Source organism: Scyliorhinus torazame, chromosome 23 (genome assembly GCF_047496885.1).
Source record: "Scyliorhinus torazame isolate Kashiwa2021f chromosome 23, sScyTor2.1, whole genome shotgun sequence".
NCBI classification, from domain to species: domain Eukaryota; kingdom Metazoa; phylum Chordata; class Chondrichthyes; order Carcharhiniformes; family Scyliorhinidae; genus Scyliorhinus; species Scyliorhinus torazame.
Window position 1 is genome coordinate 30,520,115 of NC_092729.1, and position 17,415 is coordinate 30,537,529.

Sequence of the window (17,415 nt, forward strand, 5' to 3'; positions counted from 1 at the left end):
GTCTGGAGCGCGTTCCCAGGGGAGGTTGTGGATGCAGGAACATTATTGGCGTTCAAAAGGAATCATGACAAACACCTGGAAATGATTGGTATAGAGGGATACGGCACAAGGAAGTGCTGAGCGTTTGACAAAGCTTGGTACAATGACCGGTACAGGCTTAGAGTCGGAAGAGCATGTTCCTGTGCTGTATTGTTCTTTGTTCTTTGTTGTTTGATCTTTGATTTGAGATTATTGTCCAATTTGGGAGGTACGGTAGCACAGTGGTTTGCACTGTTGCTCCAGGATCCCAGGGTTGATTCCCGGCTTGGGTCACTCTCCGTGTGGAGTCCGGAAGTTCTCCTCGTGTTTGTGTGCATTTCCTCCACGTGCTCCGGTTTCCTCCCATAAGTACCGAAAGACGTACTGTTAGGTAATTTGGACATTATGAATTCTCAGCTTAATAATAATAGTCTTTATTGTCACAAGTAGGCTGACATGAACACTGCAATAAAGTTACTTTCAAAAAGTAAGAACGTTCTATTTCCTCTCTATGTTAGACCTAACAAAATGCATTACCTCACAGTTGTCTGGACTAAGCTCCATTTGCCATGTCTCTGCCCACGTCACGTTGAGGCACATATGTGCTCATATGGACGTGGGGGGAAATTAAGTTGTACTTTGTTCCTTTCGCTGAAGTGATTAAAATAATTTATCCCACCATCGCAAGCACGGCCTAAACTATTTCATCTGAAAGGACGCAAAGCATCACTGACCAATGGGAGAATGATGTGAATTTTACAGAAATCAAATCCATCTAATCCATGAGTTATGGATGAAGACCTCTGAGTAACTTTAGTCCTCCTCTAATGGTGGTGCAGAGGACAGATACCTTGATTAATTTTCTCATAGAATCTCCGCTGAATTTTCTGAGAGTCTGACAAAAGCACAAACTAGTGGAATTTCAAAGGATCTACATGGCATGATGTTGAATAATCTATTAAACAATATTTCCAGACATTCGTAAGATGACCAAGCGCCAGAACCTTATGCTATGTCATGTAGGGATGAGGAACCGTATCTGATACCACAGTCTCTGGCAACAATAGTTACCGCTGTAGTTTCTAGTGTGGCTCAGAACTATCCTAATGATAGCCCAGATTAGCATCATGTGCATAACCAAATAACCTTCAGTCCTGGTTCCAGGACCTAATAGAGTGTGCAGTTCTCCCGTGAGATCACCCTGCATGACGAACAATCAACCTAATAATCCTGTTCCTCCGATTAAAGTCCACGATCCCCATTTCTGCATCATTGGCAACATTGTCACGTGTACCTGCCAGACTATAACCTTTACACTATTCTCATGGGGTGCCATGGTTATCCGAACCATTTCCGTGTAACATATGGGGACCTAAATGTAAAATGTACTATGATTTTGCGCGACATTTTGCCAGTGGTCGGCATAAGCAAACATAATGCGAATTGAATTAGTGAAGCTATTTAAGGGCAGCACTGTGGCGCAGTGGGTTAGCCCTGCCCTGGGTCACTGTCCGTATGGAGTCTGTACATTGTCCCCATGTTTGCGTGGGTTTCGCCCCCACAACCCAAAGATGTGCAGGGTAAGTGGATTGGCTACATTAAATTACCCCACAATTGGAAAAAAAACGAATCGGCTGATCTAAATTTATAAAAACAAATAAAGAATGAAACTATTTTTTAAATAGGGGTGACACGGTGGCACAGTGGTTAGCACTGCTGCCTAAATCTGCAAGGAACCCGGGTTCGATTCCTACCTCGGTTAACTGGCTATGTAGAATTTCGGCTTTCTCGCCTTGTCTGTGTGGGTTTCCTTCCGGTGCTGCGCATTAGTCCCAGTTCCAAAGATTTGCAGGTTCCGTTGAAGCAATTCGAAGTTGCCCCTCAGCGTAGGGTTGCAAGAATAGGACAGAGGAGTGGTCTTTTAAAGGGTCGGTGCAGACTCGATTGACCGAATGGTCTCCTTCTGCGCGGTAGGAATTCCGTAATTCTATGAGCACGCACGCAAAAAGCCGCACACACTTACTCAGAGAGGCCCAGACACATATCCACACGCAAACACAGAGAGACCCAGGCACACACACACACATACTGAGGTGCATAAATAGGTCACGCACACACCAGTACAACACCTACACATGGACACATAAAAGCGCACACACACGTCCATAAACAACTGGGATCAAGTGGATCCCTTGAAGAGTATAGAGATTGTCGAAATAGAGTTAAGAGGGAAATCAGGAGGGCAAAACGGGGACATGAAATTGCTTTGGCAAATAATGCAAAGGAGAATCCAAAGAGCTTCGACAGATACATAAAGGGAAAAAGAGTAACTAGGGACAGAGTAGGGCCTCTTAAGGACATCTATGTGCAGAGCCACAAGAGTTGGGTGAGATCCTAAATGAATATTTCTCATCGGTATTCACGGTGGAGAAAGGCATGGATGTTAGGAAACAAAGGGAAATAAATAGTGATGTCTTGAGAAGTGTGCATATTACAGAGGAGGAGGTGCTGGAAGTCTTAAAGCGCATCAAGGTAGATAAATCCCCGGGACCTGATGAAATGTATCCCAGGATGTTGAGGGAGGAAATTGCGGGTCCCCTAACAGAGATGTTTGAATCATCGGCAGCCACAGGTGAGGTGCCTGAAGATTGGAGAGTGGCGAATGTTGTGCCCTTGTTTAAGAAGGGCAACAGGGAAAAGCCTGGGAACTACAGTCCGGTGAGCCTAATGCCTGTAGTAGGTAAATTGCTGGAAGGTATTCTGAGAGTCAGGATCTACAAGCATTTAGAGAGGCAAGGACTGATTCGGGGCAGTCAGCATGGCTTTGTGCGTGGAAAATCATGTCTGACAAATTTGATTGAGTTTTTTGAGGGGGTGACCAAGAAGGTAGATGAGGGCAGTGCAGTAGACGTTGTCTACATGGACTTTAGCAAAGCCTTTGACAAGGTACCGCATGGTAGGTTGTTGCAGAAGGTTAAAGCTCACGGGATCCAGGGTGATGTTGCCGATTGGATTCAAAATTGGCTGGACGACAGAAGACAGAGGGTGGTTGTAGAGGGTTGTTTTTCAAACTGGAGGCCAGTGACCAGTGGTGTGCCTCAGGGATCGGTGCTGGGTCCACGGTTATTTGTGATTTACATTAATGATTTGGATGAGAATTTAGGAGGCATGGTTAGTAAGTTTGCAGATGACACCAAGATTGGTGGCACAGTGGATAGTGAAGAAGGTTATCAAGGATTGCATCGGGATCTTGATCAATTAGGCCAGTGGGCCGACGAATGGCAAATGGAGTTTAATTTAGATAAATGTGAGGTGATGCATTTTGGCAGATCGAATCAGGCCAGGACCTACTCAGTTAATGGTATGGCGTTGGGGAGAGTTATAGAACAAAGAGATCTAGGAGTACAGATTCATAGCTCCTTGAAGGTGGAGTCGCAGGTGGACAGGGTGGTGAAGAAGGCATTCGGCATGCTTGGTTTGATTGGTCAGGACATTGAATACAGGAGTTGGGACGTCTTGTTGAAGTTGTACAAGACATTGGTACGGCCACACTTGGAATACTGTGTGCAGTTCTGGTCACCCTATTATAGAAAGGATATTATTCAACCAGAAAGAGTGCAGAAAAGATTTACTAGGATGTTACCGGGACTTGATGGTTTGAGTTATAAGGAGAGGCTGGATAGACTGGGACTTTTTTCTCCTGGAGCGTAGGAGGCTTAGGGGTGATCTTATAGAGGTCTATAAAATAATGAGGGGCATAGATAATGTAGATAGTCAACATCTTTTCCCAAAGGTAGGGGATTCTAAAACTAGAGGGCATAGGTTTAAGGTGAGAGGGGAGAGATTCAGAAGGGCCCAGAGGGGCAATTTCTTCACTCAGAGGGCATTGAGTGCCTGGAATGTGCTGCCAGAGGTAGTAGTAGAGGCGGGTACAATTGTGTCTTGTAAAAAACATTTAGATTGTTACATGGGTAAGATGGGTATAGAGGGTTATGGGCCAAGTGCGGGCAACTGGGACTAGCGTAATGGCAAGAACTGGGCGGCATGGACTGGTTGGGCCGAAGGGCCTGTTTCCATGCTGTAAACGTCTATGATTCTATGATTCTATGATACTTCAACATGGGTGTCCGTGCGTTTGCGTGCGCATGTGTAAACATGTGTGGGGGCGTGTATCTGAGCGTGCGTATGTGATTGTGGGTCCATGTCAGTGAGTGAGCGAGTGTATGTATGTGTAAGTCTGTCTGTAGTTGTGGGCGTGAGTTTGAGTGTGATTGTGACTGTGTACATGCTTAGGTGTGTCTGTGGTTCTGTCTAGGTGGCAGGCTGGGCGGATGTGGGTGAGAGTGTTTGTGTGAGTGTTTCGATGTCTCTCTGTGTGAGTGTGTGTTGAGCTGGGTTTTTGGGTCTATGTAGGTGTTTGGGTGTGTGTGGGTGTGCGTAGGTGTATGTGTGGGAGTGTGCTGCTGTGTGTGAGGCGGGCATAAGACCATCAGACACAGGAGCAAAATTAGGCCGCTCGGCACATCGACTCTGCTCCGCCATTTAAACGTGGCTGATATTTCCCCACCCCCATTCTCTAGCCTTCTCACCAGGACCCCGATCCCCTTATTAATCAAGAATCTATCTATCTATGGCTTAAAGACGCTCAGTGATTTTGCCTCCACAGCATTGTGCGGTAATGCGTTCCACAGATTCACCACTCTCTAGAACCTAGAACATAGAACATTACAGCGCCCTCAATGTTGCGCCGATCTGTGAAACCACTCGAAAGCCCATCTACACTATTCCCTTATCTTCCATATGTCTATCCAATGTACTTAATGCTGGTGCGTCCACTACTGTTGCAGGCAGGGCATTCCATGCCCTTACTACTCTCTGAGTAAAGAACCTACCTCTGACATCTGTCCTATATCCATCTCCCCTCAATTTAAAGCTATGTCCCCTCGTGCTAGACATCACCATCCTCGGAAAAAGGCTCTCATTGTCCACCCTATCTAATCCTCTGATCATCTTGAATGCCTCAATTAACTCACATCGTAAGCTTCTTCTCTCTAACGAAAACAGCCTCAAGTCCCTCAGCCTTCCCTTAAGATGTATCCTCCATACCATGCAATATTCTGGTAAATCTCCTCTGCACCCTTTCCAATGCGTCCACATATTCCTATAATGCGGCGACCAGAATTGCACGCAATACTCCAAATGCGGCCGCAGAAGCTGCAACAGTACCTCACGGTTCCGAAACTCAATCCCTCTACCAATAAAAGCCAACACACCGTACGCCTTCTTAACAACCCTCTCAACCTGGGTGGCAACTGTCATGGATCTATGTACACGTACACTGAGATCTCTATGCTCCTCCACACTACCAAGACTCTAACCATCAGCCCAGTACTCTGTCTTCCTGTTATTCCTTCCAAAATGAATCACCTTACACTTTTTTGCTTTGAAATCCATTTGCTACCTCTGGGCTCAGCTCTGCAGCTTATCTATGTCCCTCTGTAACTTGTAACATCCTTCCGCACTGTCCACAAATCTACCGACTTTAGTGGTATCTGCAAATTTACTCACCCATCGTTCTGCGCCCTCCTCCAGGTCATTTATAAAAATGGCAAACAGCAGTGGCGCCAAAACCGATCCTTGTGGTATACCAGTAGTAACTGGACTCCAGTCTGAACATTTCCCATCAACCACCACCCTTTGTCTTCTTCCAGCTAGCCAATTTCTGATTCAAACTGCTAAACCACCCTCAATCCCATGCTTCCGTATTTTCTGCAATAGCCTACCGCGGGGAACCATATCAAACGCATTACTGAAATCCATATACACCACATCAACTGCTTTACCCTCACCCACCTGTTTGGTTACCTTCTCAAAGAACTCAATAAGGTTTGTGAGGCACGACCTACCCTTCACAAAACCGTGTTGACTATCTCTAATCAAATTATCCCTTTCCAGGTGACTATACATCCAATGTTTTATAAACCTTTCCAAAACTTTTCCCACAACAGAAGTAAGGCTCACTGGTCTATCGTTACCGGGGTTGTCTCTACTCCCCTTTTTGAACAAGGGGACAACATTTGCTACCCTCCAGTCTTCTCGCACTATTCCTGTTGAAAAAAATGACTTAAAGATCAAATCCAAAGGCTCAGCAATCTCTTCTCTAGCTTCCCAGAGAATCCTAGGATAAATCCCATCCGGCCCTGGGCACTTATCTATTTTCACACTTTCCGGAATTGCTAACACCTACCTTATGAACCTTAAGCCCTTCTAGTCTATCAGCCTGTATCTCAACTATTCTCCTCGACAACATTGTTCTTTTCCTGTGTGAATACTATCGACAAATATTCATTTAGCACCTCTCCTATCTCCTCGGACTCCACGCACAACTTCCCACTACTGTCCTTGACTGGCCCTAATCATATCCTGGTCATTCTTTTATTCTTGACATATCTATTGAAATCTTTAGGATTATCCTTGATCCGACTTGCCAAAGACTTCTCATGTTCCCTCCAGGCTCTTCTTAGCTCTCTCTTTAGGTCCTTACTAGCTATCTTGTAACACGCGAGCACCCTAACTGATCCTTCACGACTCATCATTACATAAACCTCCTTCGTCCTCTTGACAAGTATTTCAACTGCTTTAGCAAACCACGGTTCCCTCGCTCGACCACTTCTTCCCTGCCTGACAGGTACATACTTATCAAGGACACGTAGTAGCTGTTCCTTGAACAATCTCCACATTTCCATTGTGCCGATCCCCTGCAATTTTCCTCTCCATCCGATGCATCCTAAGTCTTGCCTCATCGCATCATAATTGCCTTTCCCCCAGATATAACTCTTGCCCTGCGGTATACACCTATCCCTTTCCATCACTAAAGTAAATGTAATCGAATCGTGGTCACTATCACCAAAGGGCTCACCTATCTCCAAATGTAACACCCATCCTGGTTCCTTACCCAGTACCAAATCCAATATGGCCTCGCCTCTCGTTGGCCTATCTACTTACTGCGGCAGGAAATCCTCCTGCACACATTGGACAAAAACGAACCCATCTAAAGTACTCGAACTGTAGCGTTTCCAGTCAATATTTGGAAAGTTAAAGTCCCCCATAACAACTACCCTATTACTTTCGCTCCTATCCAGAATCATCTTTGCAATCCTTTCCTCTACATCTCTGGAACCTTTCGGAGGCCTATAGAAAACCCCTAACAGGGTGACCTCTCCTTTCCTGTTTCGACCCTCAGCCCATACTACCTCAGTAGACGAGTCCTCACAAATCGTTCTTTCTGCCACCGCAATACTGTCCTTGACTATCAATGCCACCCTCCCCTTCTTTTACCATCTCAATGAGCTTACTGAAATATCTAACCCCTGCACCTGCCATAACCATTCCTGTCCTTGCTCTATCCATGTCTCCGAGATGACCACAGCATCGAAGTACCAGGTACCAACCCATGCCGCACGTTGACCCAACTTATTCCGGATGCTCCTGGCATTGAAGTAGACACACTTTAAACCACTTTCCTGCCTGCCGGTACACTCCTGCATCTTTGAAACCTTACTCGTGACCTCACTACTCTCAACCTCCTGTATACTGGAGCTACAATTCAGGTTCCCAATCCCCTGCTGATCTAGTTTAAACCCTCTGGCTGAATACATTCCTGCTCATCTCAATTTTAAAGGATCGTCCCTTCAGTCTGAGTCTGCGCCCTCGGGTTCTACTTTTTCCTACTGGTGAAAACATCCTCTCCATGTCCACCCTATTTGGGCCTCTCAGTATTCTATAATTTTCGATAAGATTTCATCCTTCTAAACTGCAACGGGTACAGACCCAGGTGCTTCAACTGCTCCACATACGACAAGCTCTTCATGCCAGAAATTATTCTTGTGAACCTCCTCTGGACCCTTCCCAAGACCAACACACCATTCCTTAAATACGAGTCCCAAACCTGCTGGCAATGTTCCAATTGGACCTACCGGAGCCTCAAACAGCCTCAGAAGGATACCACTGCTCTTACATTTTCTCCCTCTAGACGTGAATATTAGCGTTGCATTTCCCTCCTAACTGCCTCCTGTACCTGCACGTTAGCCTTCGGAGCATTTTAAACTCGGACTCCTAAGTCAATTTCTGATTCTGATTTCCAAAGCCTTTTCCGAGTTCGACAATATTTTATACCTCCATTCTTCCTCCCAATGTACACAACCTCACACTTGTCGACATTGTATTCCCTCTGCCACTTCTTTGCACTCTCTGCTAGCCTGTCGAAGTCCTTCTCCAGCCTCCATGCTTCCTCAATACTATGCATCCCTCTGCATATCGTTGTGTCATCTGCAACCCTCGCAAACGTGTCCTGTGTTGCTTCTTCCAGATCGTTAATATATATTGTGAACAGTTGCTGTCCCAGCACCGACCACTGAGGCACACCACTAGTTACCGGCTGCCACCCTGAAGAATACCCCTTTATCCCCACTTTGCCATCTGCCAGTCAGCCAATCATCTATCCATGCCCGGATCTTACCCTTAACACCATGGCTCTTAACTTATTTAACAGTCTCCTGTGCGACACCTTGTAAAAGGACTTCAAGAAATCTAAATAAATCACGCCCACTGGTTCTCCTTTGTCTGACTTCCTTGTTACTTCCTCAAAGAAGTCTAACAGATTTGTCAGACATGACTGCTGCTTGAGTCGTCCTGACTCAGTCCTATTTTACCATGCACTTCCAAGTGTACCACAATCACACCTTTAATAATGGACTCTAAAATCTTACCAATGACCTCAGTCTGGCTAACCAGCATACAATTTTCCTCTTCCATCTTCCTAAACACTTGTGTTGCATTAGCCACGTTCCAGTCCTCTGGGAACATCCCTGTCTCGAGGGATTCCAGAAAGATTACCAGCAATGCCTCAACAATCTCCTCAGCTATCTCTTTCAGAGCCCTGGGGTGTAGTCCATCCGGACCAGGTTATCTTATTCACATTAAAACCCTTCAGTTTGTCCAGAACCTTCTCCTTATTGAAGACGGCTGCAGTCACCACTGTGCGTTCATTCTCCTGAAGCTCTGGTTTCCCACTGATGTCTTCACCGTGAACACTGATGCAAACTAACGATTCAGTTCCCTGCCATTTCTTCGTTTCCTATTATTAGTTCCCCAGCCTCATTTTTCAGTGTTCCAATCAAATTATTGCCTCTGACTTACCTTTTTAGTGTTGAAACAAAACGCTTTTGCTATGTTCTTTTAAATTACTAGCTAGCCTGCACTCCTATTTCATCTTCTCCCCCTGATTGATTTCTAAGTTGTCTTCTGCTCGCATTTAACGGCTTACCAATCCTCTGCCTTCCCACTAATCATCGCCACCTTGCATGTTTTTACTTTTGTTTTTCTGCTGGCCTTGACGTCCCTCGCAGCCACAGATGCCTCGCCTTCCCTTCGCATGTTTGCTCCTCCTCAGGGTGAATTTCTGTCCTATGTCTGCCGGTCCCCCCAAAAACCGAAACCACTACCATTAATGCGCCGCTGCCTTCCGTGATAGGCTCCCCTTCTAATCAACGCTGGCTCCTCCCTCATATATTTGTAGTCAGCTTCGATCGATTGTATTACCGTTATATCAGCGTCCAGCTTCTGACTATGAAACTGCAGGTCAATTCTATCATCTAGTGCTCACTACCCCCTTAGTGTTCATTCAACTTAAGTTCCCTGATCAAGTCTGCCTCATTACACATAAAATGTATGTGTACGTCTACGTGTAGTTGTGTGGGTGCATGTGTGTTAGAGCGAGCGTTTGTGTGTGGAGTGTGTGACTGTGAGTATATCTGTGTGTGTTTGGTGTGTGTGCTTGTATGTGCTGGAGTGCGCCTGTGTGGGAGTTTGTGCCTGGGTTTGTGGGGATGTCTATGCATGGGTATATGTCTGAGTGGGTCTGTTGGTGTGCATGTAGATGCGTGGGAATTTGTGTGAGTATATGTTTGTATGTGTGCCTGTGTGTGTTTGAGTATATGTGATAGTGTGTTGCTGCGTATGTATGTTGGTGAGTGTGCCTATCGGTGTGTGGATGTGATTGTGTGTGGATGTGTGTTTTGAGAGTGTCTGTGTGGGTTAGTGGGAGCCTATATATGGGTGCGCCTGTCAGCGTGAGTTTGTCTGTGTCTGGGGGTGTAGGTGAGTGCGTGTGTGGGAGTGCGTGTTTGGGTGTGCGCGTGTGTGAGTATGTGTGGTGCAAGTGTGTGTGCGTGAGTATGCATGGTTTGTGTGCCTATGTGTACGAGTGCTTTGGCAAGTGTGTGTGTGTATTTGGGTGAAAGTGTGGTCGTGTATCAATTTGTATGTGCATTGTGTGTGTGTATGCTTCAGGCAGTGGTGTGGGGGAGTATGTGCGTGTGTGAGCGTGAGTGTGTGTTTGTATGGGTCTGTGCGTGGGTGGGGTTGTGGGTATGTGTGGTACTTGTTTGTGTGCGTGCATGGGACTGTGTATGGGGCTGTGTGTGGCGGTGTGTACGTGTGAGACAGCATGTATGTGTCAGGTTTATGCGTGTGCGTCTGTCTGTTTTGCTGCGTGTGTCTGTGGGCATGTCTGATTGGGTTTGTCACGGCTTTCGAGTGTGTGTGCATGTATGGGCGCATGTGTGCATTCCTTTCTGTTTTTACTGTGTATGTGTGTGTTTATAGGTGTGTCTGTGTGCAGTTGAGTGTATGTGTGGGGGTGTGTTGCTGCGTGGGTGTGTGGATTAGTATGTCTGTGCGTGTGTGTGTTGGTGTGAGTTTGTGTGTGTGTGAGTATGTGTGTGTGGGTATGTATGAGAGCATGTGTCAGTGCGTGTGTGAGTGCATTTGAGTACGTGTGGGTGATCTAGCTATGTGAGTGTGTGGGGTATGTGTTTGGATATGTGTACGTGTGCGTATATGGGGCCGCATATGTGTGAGTATGTGCGTACGTGTGTGAGAGATAGCGTGTGAGAGGGTATGCATGTTAATGTGTGTTGTGTGCGTTTGACTGCACGAGAGAGTGTCTGTGTGTGTGTCGTTTTGTGTGAATATGTGTGTGTGTGAGTGTATGTGATTGGTGGCCGTGTGTCTGTTTGAGAGAGTGTGTGTGCCTTTAATGTGTTTGTCAGTATGTGTGCGCGGATTGGTCTGTGCGTGGATCTGCATGTCGGCGAGTGTGTAGGGTGTGTGAGAGTGTGAATGTATATGGGCGTAGGTTGAGTCCGTGTGTGTTTGTGGGCGGCTGTGAGTGGGTTTTAGGGTACATGTGAGTGTGTGTGTGACGGGGATGTGTGTGGGGCGTGCGTGTGCGCGTGTTTCTGGGTGTATCTGCTTGCCTGAGTGTATGTGTGTAACAGTCTGTGGGTGTTTCTGTGTTGATGCCTGTGTGTGGTCGTGTGCGAGTATTTGGGTGTGTATTTATGATTGTTTGCTGATGTGAGTGTGTTTGGTTTTGAACGTGTGTGTGGTTGCGTCTGTGTGCGTGAGGGAGAGAGCGAGTCTGTGTGTGCATGTTGTGTGTGGTGTCTGTCTGTGACTGTGGGTATGTATGGGGCTCCGTGGGTGTGAGAGAGACAGTGCACGTGGGTGTGAGGATGTGTATGCCTGTGTGAGTGTATATGTGTAAAAGCGTGGATGTGTATGGGAGTATGTATGCTGGTGTGGGAGTGTGCGGGTGAGTTCTGTGTGTGCGTGAGTCTGGTATGAGATTTTATGTGTGGAAGGGAGAGTGTGTGCATGTGTGTATCTGAGTGTTTGTGTGTAATATTTTCGTTTATTAACAATTTGACAGTTACAGATCAAAAGCTGTCACAAGGCGCAACGCCTCAACACACTGAAACGGAGCAAAAACAGTCGTAAGATACAAAATCTTCAGTATGTGTGTGTGTCTGAGTGGATGTGTTGTACGTGTGTGTGGGCATGAGAGTGTTATGATGTGCGTGTTTTGGTGTGAGTGAGAGTTTGCGTGTGTGCGTATGACTGTGTGTGCCCGTATGTGTGTGTGTATCCATGTATGTGCGAGTATCTGTGGAATGTGAATGTGAGTATGTGTTTGTGTGTGCGTGTGCGTGTCCGCATATGTGTGGGTGCATGGTTGTGAGAGAGATTGTGTGTGTGTGTGTGTGTGAATGTTTGTGCGTGTTTGTGTGTGACTGCACGTATGGAAGATGGTGTGTGCGTTTTAGCACGGGAGCTTTCGTTGGTCTGTGTGAGTGTATGGATGTGGGTGAGTGTGTGTTCGTTCGAGAGACAGAGTTTATGTAAGAACATTTGTGAGTGTGTGTGGGTGTGTTTCCGTGTGTGTCTGGGATTGTGTGCGTGCACATTGATGTGAGTGAGTGGGGGTGTATATGTGTGTGTGACTGTTAGTGCGTGTGTGCGTGTTGTGTGTGGTGGTGTGTTTGTGAGTCCGTGTGTGGTTGTGGTGGTGAGCGTTTGAGACAGAGTGTGAGTGGGGGTGTGAGTAGGGGAGTGTTATCGGAATTGGGGCAGGATATATCTGTACCATTGTGATGGTCTCCAATTGAACAGATCTGGGACTGGTGTTCCCGTGGAAAGGATAAATAGAGTTATCACAATGATTGTAATTTAAGAAATGCGTGTGTATGAGGTGGGAATGTCTAATGCTACACGACATATTCTGGTTAACAGGAACGAACGCAGCAGGTGAGCAGGTGACGACAACGTAGAGGTTAATTGGATGAATTGGCAGGGTCAGTCTAAAGACAATGGAGAGAAGAAATAAAATCTAAGGTGACTGTGGGACTGATAGTTGGGGATGAGGCTGAATGTTATCAGAGATTAACAGAGGAGATCCGGATGTATGAAAAGCGGACTGCACAAGAAAATCCTGTAAGGAAAACACAAATCAGTAGGACATATTTTTTGAAGAACTTGCACCTAAACATGCAGTATTCAAAATAAGGTCAATGAACTGGCAGTAATAATAGAAGCAAGTGGGTATGATTTCGTGGGGATTCCTGTAACAAGGTCGCAGGAGGTCAGGAATGGAAGTTGAATATCCGAGGGTACTCAGATTTCCGATAGGACAGACCGCATACAACAGGAGGTGGAATTGCTTTATTGGTTACAGATTACATGAAGTCTGTAGTAAGAAATGGTACTGGCACTGAGGGCCAAAATGTTGTATCCATCTGGGTGGAAATACATACAAAGAGGGGAAAAAATCTTTGTTAGTAGTAATTAATATGCTCCTGGAATGGGCCCAATGTGGGGTATAGTATAAACGTAGAATTAATGATGGCTTGTGAGAAGGTTGAAGCGGTGATTTTAATATGCATATTCACTTTAATATGCATATTCACATATTAATAAAATTGACAAGGGTGGCCTCGAGGCAGATTTTATAGAGTATATCATTGGTTGTTTCTTCGAGCAGTACGTTATGGAGCCTAACAGCGACCAGGCTACTTTGTATTTAGTATAATTTAGCGAAGAAGGGTTGATAAATAGTCTTGCCGTTATGGTCTTGGATGGAGTGATCACAACATGCTAGAAATTCAAATTCATGTTGCGTGAGAGAAGACAGATTTCCATTGTAGAGTTTTAGAGTTAGGCAGAGGTAATTATACAGACCTGAGTAAACAGTGGAACTAAATAGTCAGGGATCAGATAACTGAGATAGGAAAGTTGAGGAACAATGGCGGATTTTCAGGGAGATATTAAACACCTCTCAAATAAAGTACATTTCAGAGAGAGAGAGGAATTATAAAAAGGGTGAAAAAGGTGCCATGGCTTAAAAGGAACGTCAAGGAAGACATAAGGGCAAATATTGGGGCATACTATACCTCAAACGCTGGTGGCAAGCTGGAGCATTGGGAGAACTTAAAGAGCTAAGCTAAACTATGAAAGGAAAATAGTTGAAACAAGAACACTCATGCCAAAATCTTCAATAAGTTTATTATAGCAAGAGTACAGGTAAAATAAATGCTGGCCCTTTAGAGAACGAAACTGGTAAGTTAATAATGGGGAACACAGAGATGTTGGAGGCACTGAACCAATATTTTGCAGCTGCCTTCATGGTAGAAGAAAATTTAAAACATTACATCTAACTGCAGTTTAAGCAGAGGAATTTTGTGCAATGACCATCACTCAGGAGACCGTTTAAATACACTGATAGGATTAAAGTCAGACAAATCGCTGGGAAAAGATGGCCTGAACACTAGGGTGTTCAGGGATTTGGCAGAGGCGATAGTGGACTCATTGTTTCTGGTATTTCAGCTTTCCCTGCGTTTTGGACGGGTCCATGTGGATTGGAACACGATAAGGTGATGCCCCAATTACAAAAGGGGAGAGGCAAAAAGTAGGAAACTATAGACCGATTAGATTGACCTCTGTGCTAGGTAAGTTGTTGGAATCAATGTTTAAGGAGGACATGAGCGAAAATTTCGAAAGGCAAAGCTCAATCCGCCATTTCAGCATGGTTTTTTGGAGGGTAAGTCATGCTTGACAAACTTGCTTGAGTTCTTGGAGGATGTCACACACAACGGTGAATAATGGAGAACTTGCTGACGTGGTATATCTGGGCTTCCAAAAGGTGTTTGACAAGGTTCTGCATGAACGATTGATTAATAAGGTGGGATTGGTGATCACAAAAGGTGATTGTGGGTACAGTATTAGATTGCATTGAGGATTGACTGACTGACAGAAAGCGGAGCGTCAGGATAAATGGGTCATTATGTGTGTGGCCGTGGCGTGCCGTGGGGTTCAGTCCACGGACCTCAACTGTTTACAATCGATAGAAACGATCCGCGAGCAGGGACATTTAACATAGCAAAATCTGCGAATGATACTGAAATAAATTTGAAAGCGGGCGGTGAAGATGAGATAAAGATTTTACAGACAGTTATAAATAGGCCAGGGTATTGGCCTAAAATTCGGCGAATTGAGTTTAATGTAGATAAGTGGGAGGTTTTCTATTTTGGCCGAAAATGTAGAAAGGGAAATTACTATCTAAATGGGAGGTAGATTCAATATGCGTCTGGGCAGAGGGATCTGGGTGTCTCTGTTCATGAATCGCAGAAAGTCGGTTTGCAGGTACATCATGTAATTAAAAAGGCAAATGGAATGTGCGCGTTCATTGAAAAGGGACTAAGGCAGCACGGTGGCTCAGTGGTTAGTATTGCTGCCGCACGGCGCCAAGGTCCCAGGTCCGATCCTGGGTCACTGTCCATGTGGTGTTTGCACATTCTCCCCGTGTTTGCGTGGGTCTCGCTCCCACAACACAACGATGTGGAGGGTAGGTGGATTGGACCGACCAAATTGCCCTCAATTGAAAAAAAAATGAATTGGGTATTGGAAATGTATAAAGAAAAAGGACTGGAATAGAAAAGTAGAGAAATGTCCGGCAATTCTCCAGGTTGTTGATGAGACCACACCTGGAGTTTTGAGTCCAGTTATGGCCTCCTTCTTTGAGAAAGGATGTGATCCCATTGGAGGCAGTTCAGAGGAAATACTTTTCGCAGAGGACGGTGAATTTGTGGAACTAATAGTCCAGTAGAATCTAAGCTATTAAACGGTTTCAAGAAGGAGATTGATATATTTCAGATTTTAAGAACGAGCTAAATTGATCTGGGGAACGGATGTTGTGGTGATTTCGAGACCAGATACGGATATGATTGGATGGAAGAGCAGGCTTGAAGGGTTGACTTGCTTACTTCTGCTCAGCCATGATCTGGTTGAATGGCGGAGCAGGCTCAAAGGGCTCAATCGTCTTTGTCGACTCCGACTACTTTTATACTTATTTGCGTGGCTGCTGTGTATGCCTGTGCCTGTGTCTGTGTGCGTGACTGTGTGTCAATGTGTGCGGCTGCTTGTAAGTGACAAGGTATGTGGTTCTGTCTCTGTGTGTGTCAGTGTGCATGTTTGAGTCTGTGTGTGTGCATGCGTCTGTGCGGGAGTGTGTGTGATAGTGTTATGTCTTTGTGCGTCTGTATGAGGTTGTGTATTTACCGGTTTATGTGAGAGTGTGGGTTGGAGTGTGTGTGTGGGGCGGACTGCATGTGGGTGTGAGTGTGTTAGTGGGAGGGCATGTTTGTGGGTTGGTAGGTTTGCGTGCATGGGTCTGTGTGTGCATGGGTGTTGTATGGTTGTGCATTTGTGTGAGAATGCTTGTGTGTTTGTGAGTCTGTGCAAATGTGTGTGAGGGTGTTGGGTATGTGTATGAGTGCGTATGGCTACCAATAAGTGTGATATTTTATAGGCTTGAGCATGTATCTGTGGTTGTGTGTGCATGTGTCCAAGTGTGTATGGGTTCATGTGTGGTGCTGCTGTGTGTGTCTCTGTGTGTGAGTATATTTGGATGCGTGTGTGGGTGCGAATATGTCTGTCTGGGTACGTGTGATATGTGTGTGACTGTGTGTGTTTGTGCAGGTGGAAGTCTGGGTGTGTGCGTATGTGAGGGCAAGTGTGTGTATTTGTCCCAGTGAGTTTGTGTGAGTGGGTGTGTGTGAGTGTGTGTGGCTGTGTGTGTGTGTGAGTGTATGTGAGGGCCTGCCTGTGTGTGTGAGTCCGTGTGAATATGTGTGTGTGAGTCTGGGTGTGTATGTGTGATAATGTGTGCTAATGTGTGGGTTTGTTAGTACATGTAGGGTTGTGTGTGTGCCAGAGCACATGTGGGGGTGAGTATGTCTGGGTTATGTGTGTGTGTGTGTCTATGCGGGAGTGTCTGTGCGTGGGTGTTGCAAATAGTGTGTGTGGTGATGAGTGTATGTGTGTCAGCGGGTGTGCGTGTGTGAGTGTGTCTGCGTGTGCGTTGGAGCGTGTGAGACTGTTTATGGTGTTTATGTACGCCTCTATCTGAGTGCTTGTGTGTGACTTTGTGTGCGTCTATATGCCTGTGCGTGGGTGCATGTGTCAGTGTATGTTTTGTGTTAGTTTGCTTGTGTGGGTGGTTGTTTGTGGGTGAGTAAGTGGAGATATGTGTGTGGACGTGTGTGTTTGTGCTTCTATGTGGCTATGTAAATGGATGGGTCCGTGTGTGTGTATATGTGTATGAATGACTGCGTGATTGTGTGTGTTTGTGCGTGTCTCGGTGTGTACGTGTCGTTATGTTTGTGTGTGTTTGTGTTCCAGTGTCTCTTTGATTATTTTAGCATTTGTATATGTGTTCCTATGCCTCTGTCTATGTGTGTGTGAGTGTGTGCGTGTGTGTGAGTTTGTGTATCTCAGTGTCTCTGTGAGAGCACATATTGGGTCCCTGTGTGTCTTTGTGATTGTGAACATTCGAGCATGCGAGTTTGTGTCCCTGTGTCTGTGAGTGTGTGCACTCATGTTTCTGTGTCTGCGTGAGAGTGTGCATTTATGTCTCTCGCTGTGAGTGTGTGTATTTATATGTATGTGCTTGTCTTTACAACACCGCCACACTCAACGTGATAATGTCTTCGGCATCGTGAT

The 17,415-nt window shown here is 45.7% G+C and overlaps 1 pseudogene; it reads left to right on the forward strand.

Annotated features, from left to right (window-relative positions):
• The first annotated feature begins 546 nt into the window (after positions 1–546).
• LOC140399531 (zinc finger protein Pegasus-like) lies at positions 547–1,455 on the forward strand (annotated as a pseudogene).
• Positions 1,456–17,415: the final 15,960 nt, after the last annotated feature.